The 4,756-nt window shown below is 40.8% G+C and overlaps 1 long non-coding RNA gene across 1 annotated transcript; it reads left to right on the top strand.

The window, feature by feature from the left end:
- The first annotated feature begins 1,151 nt into the window (after positions 1-1,151).
- On the top strand, positions 1,152-2,286 carry LOC120965219 (uncharacterized). Its single transcript, XR_006664385.2, has 2 exons — positions 1,152-1,970; positions 2,059-2,286. It is a non-coding gene; the product is annotated as an uncharacterized lncRNA (long non-coding RNA).
- The last annotated feature ends 2,470 nt before the right edge of the window (positions 2,287-4,756 follow it).

The following is a 4,756-nucleotide window of genomic DNA, read 5'->3' as shown; positions in this document are numbered from 1 at the left end:
AAAAACAAATAGGCGCCAACAACCGATAATGTTGTAGTTGGCGCCTTAAGCGCTGAATAAGATCGGAAAATAGCAGCGCAAATCCTATATGAAGTTTAATGCGTCGTACGGTTGACCAATCATGCAGACCAACAACAGCCAATGATGTCAATGGGCCGGCACAACCTACTACAACGCATCCGAATTTTTGGAGAAGGTTTGGACCGGTTTTTCCAAAAAAATAATAATTGTTTTTTACATGTTTTATTTGGTTTTATTTTCGTTTTTTTATTTCTTTAAAAAGTTCCCTTTTAAAAAGATGTTCGAAAAATCCAATTTTGTTCAAACTTTCAATACACAATCATGGTTATCGAAAAATGTCCCTGTTTAAAAAAAAATACATTCGCATATTTAGAATTTGTTCACAAATTCAAAATAATTTGGGAATTTCAAGAAATTCTTTGGAATTAAAAAAAATCTACCTGTTTTAAAACACAAATTCCAAAAATGTCCATATGTTTGAAAGTTTCACAAATTTCCAAAAAAATCTGTAGTTGGAGAAAATGTTTGGGTTTTTAAAGAAAAACCGGAATTTTACAATATGTTCGTGCTTTCAGTTTCTCTTCCCGTTTGGAAAAAAAATCTTGGGTTTTACAAAAACATTACTGATTTTTTTTTTAAAAAATCACATTTTCTAACAATATTAGATTTGTTTAAAAACATATTATTTTAAGAAAAATAAAAAATAAAAACCGGGAGCTACTGTCCACTGACCGCTACAGTGCCAACGCTATACTAATTGAATCGCTACCGTAGAAGATTGTGAATGTAGCTACACTACGCCGCTGCTACATGGGCCGGCTCAATATGAAGCGCCGATGTGCGTCACGGTTCGCTATTGGACGCAGTGAGCGTCCAACTGGAAGGTGCGGATTTGCAGGCCTCAAACCCAACGCTGCTGCTTATTCCTACACCCGAGAGACCGGCCCATAGTGCCCAAACACCCACGACTTTACTCACGAAGGATCGTTTCCTACTACTAGGTATCTGTTTCATGCCTTCTCCCGCTAGGATCGGAAATTCTTATAAAGCCCTAAAGCCGCTAGTTGCAACAAGCACTTCAAACCGGGTCGCAATTGCCTGATCAAGTGCGCCGCCACTTTGGCGATCCGGCCGCCGCCTTGTTTCCCCTCTTCGTGCGATTCGGCCGCCGCCTTGGCTTCCCCTCCTCCCGCGACCCGGCCGCCGCCCTGGCTTCCCCTCCTCCCGCGACCCGGCCGCCGCCTTGGCTTCCCCTCCTCCCGCGACCCGGCCGCCGCCTTGGCTTACCCTCCTCCTGCGGCCCGGCCGCCGCCTCTTGGCTTCCCCTTCTCCTGCGATCCGGCCGCGCCTTGGCTGCAGTCCGCTTGATATCTCTACGCATCGGACGAGGTCAAGCGAGCAGACCAGCTGCCCATCTGGCTGCTGCAAAGTCGCGCTTCAGGTTTTACGCCGCATCCCTGGTTCAACGATTTTGATCATGGATCAGGTGGATTTTTTTTCCCACTATCTGTTCCGTCCCGTTTTTAGGTTTTCACACCATTTACCAATTTTTCTCTTTGTTTGTCCACACAGCTTTACCGCAGGATCAGTAGAAGCATTGTTAAGATAGCGATTGGGCATTCCTTTTATCATGGTTTTGTTTCTGATATCATGCCACGGCTCACTGTAATGGCAAGTGCGGCCTCATTTCCAACGCCATTGAAAAATTACGATGTCCTTCTGAGTTTTCCAGATGGAAAAGAGTTCTTTTACCCTGCAGAAAGCGCTATCCAAATCATCCAAATCACAGACGGTATTGCTGTAATAGAATGCCATGGGGAAGAGATTGATACAGATCTGGTCGAGGCACTTCAAGTATGTGGAGAACAAGTTTCAATATCTGAAGAAGTGTATACATATAATGCTTACGCTGAGGGCATAGAAAGCGCCATAACCAAAGGTTATGTAATGTAAGTTCCATGCGTAAGAAAATTACTTATTCCCCGCGAAAAAAAGAACTACTTATTCTCAAACACTAACTTGCCTCTTTACAAGCAGGTCAATACAAGAGAGTTCGTTCTTCCACAGCTGCTCTGCAGGTTTAACTTTGCACCTGGGAGCATTGGTCATTAACAAAGGCGGTCAATTGGTTGGCTTGTGTACTGGGTTTGATCGCCACCTAATTGCTAGAGAAATGTCTGCACTAGCATAAGTAGATCCTGATTACATATACCCAACCGAAGACTGTTTATGTTCTTTTTTCAAATAAATAATTTAGTTCATGAATATTATGTTAGAGCATGCTTTGAATTAATGCTTCCACAGTCCTACTGATTATGTTTCTCACAAACGACATGGTGAAATGCATGGGAATATTTCCCTGAAATGCTATTTCACACTTTCAGCAGCTACGGACAAGAATTTAAAAGCATGTACCTTGTTTCAAAGATCTAGTTATATTGTGTTCTATGGCTAATTAAGAAACTTTATAGATATTGGGATCTAGCTATAATTTTTTCACAATTTGGGCTTTGCACTTAGATTTAATATATAGTCAAATATACATAACCAGTGTTAGGTAAGAACCTATTTTGCATCTTGGTTCACTGCTTTACCCATTTGTGTTTGGGAAAGCAATATTCATAATTGATTAAAATGTGCACTTTATCTGAAGTGCATTTTATAAAATGGTTGCAAAAAGAAACTTTAGTCAGAATTGAAAGGCCAAGCTTGGGAAGAATAACGGAGCATATGGCAGAACCAAATAGCTATTGATAGCCCTGTTACTTTTATATGTTTTTTAAGCTGTTGAGCAATTGCTTCTCCTGGTCTTTGGTGAATGAGAGGATAATTCAAGAAAATTGAGTGGGGTAAAATGGTCTTGTTCCAGTAATTCTATATCAGTGTTAGATAAGAACATATTTTCAGAAAATGAGAGGGTAAAATCCCACATTCTTCAGCCGTGACTGGTGACACCTTTGTTATTTTTTAATTGAAGTAGGAGCTTATGTTGGCCACTGTAACTTTTTGGCAATGCTACCAACCACCAACTTCTGTCTTGATGAAACCTGAATATTACACAGTACACTCAATTGATTTGAGAGCAATATGACAGCGCTTCTGTGGTTGCTAGTTTTTGTTAAAAATATACATCGTCCTCCTAGTGGTATGATATTTTGGCTGCAGTTTTTTTCTTCTTATGATGGAGCTATATCCTAAGATAAAAATACCAATCTATATGTGACTATCTAACCTATCAAGTGCTTTGTGCCTTTGGGCAAGATGATTTGTCGTATCAAGTGTTTGTCATTCTGTCCTGGCATTTTGAACCCCTTGAGGTGGCAGTTTTCAACATTTTAACCTGCCATGTCTTCCCTGGATTATTTGAGCTTGTGCACCTTTTTCAGTTTTCATCCGTGTCCATATGTAAAAAGAGAGTGTATCTGATGCCTCCTCTTGTATTTCAGGAGAACCATTTGTAGATGGGCAAGCTGTTCCTTAGGACCCCGAATACCACAAGGAGTGGGTGAGAAACACTCCTTTTGGCAACCGGTGTACTCATAGCCGTCCCAACTTTGAAAGGAGAAGGTATAACACGTGTACAGTCCTACCTGTGCGGGCCTGATCCACCAAGTTATCAGTTTCCCTCACAGGTAACCCAAGCTACGAATGCAGCGGCAACTACAACAACACCGCCCCACCTGCTTACGAAGGCAGGAACGGGCCAGGGAGGCATTACCAATAGAGATCACTGCTAGAAGATTGCCGTAGGAAAGTTAGTACGGATTTTTTGCATATATTCTCTATCCGTACCAGTTTTGTGAGAAATATAATTACTAAAGCTTAGGCAAATGCTCTCTTTTTTCTCTTTGTTGAAATAAATACAGTGTTGACTAAATTTTCGTGTGGAGCCAGGGTAAACAAGTGCCTCATGGTGCCAGGTGTAAGAATTTGTGAGAAAACTTGTGTTTATTGATTCTGGGCAAAGCCCTATTTATACAAGGATTTGGGCGCCTCCGGAGAGGCGTCCGTTTACAATAGGCGCCTGTGGCGTGAGAAGACGCCCGTACGGACGTTCGCGTCCGTACGGTGCTTTGGACACACGTACGACTCTTAGCGCTAATGACGTTGCTTTATTCTTAACACTCCCCCTTGTACAAAGCTGCTTCTTCTATGTCTTGCATCCTTGTATAACTTTGAGAATATTGCTCTTAATCACAAGCGTATATGATCTTGAATAACTCCTCCAAAAACCATGTGGAAAAAATATGAGGAGAATAGAACTTGATATGTTGTTAAAACTCCATTAAAACCCAATAGGAAAAATAGGAGAAAATGTTACAACATATGTTATCGTCTCTTTGATAACTTATATGAGAAAACCTTGAGGATAAAACTCATTGGTAAGATTAGAGGACAATTAATATGTCTTGTATACACTCATTAAAAACCCCGGTGGGGAAAAATAGGATGTATGACATATATTCTTATGTTGATATTACCTCATTAAAAACCTTGATGAGAACCATGAGAGTAAACTCATAAAGGAAAAAAGAGTGCAATATAATGTTTGAACAGGTTATGGTTCAGAGAGACTCTCCCCCTGATCTTTGCAAATCTCGAAGTCGTCGCATACCAATCCCATGAACATATTTTTCAAATGTTGAAGCTGGGAGTGACTTTGTGAATAGATCAGCTAGATTATCGCATGATCTGACTTGCAAAATGTTTATCTTCCCTTCCTTTTGTAATTGAT

This window comes from Aegilops tauschii, chromosome 5, assembly GCF_002575655.3.
Source record: "Aegilops tauschii subsp. strangulata cultivar AL8/78 chromosome 5, Aet v6.0, whole genome shotgun sequence".
NCBI classification, from domain to species: domain Eukaryota; kingdom Viridiplantae; phylum Streptophyta; class Magnoliopsida; order Poales; family Poaceae; genus Aegilops; species Aegilops tauschii.
Note: the sequence above shows the minus strand (reverse complement) of the source record. Positions and strands in the feature narration are given on the sequence as shown.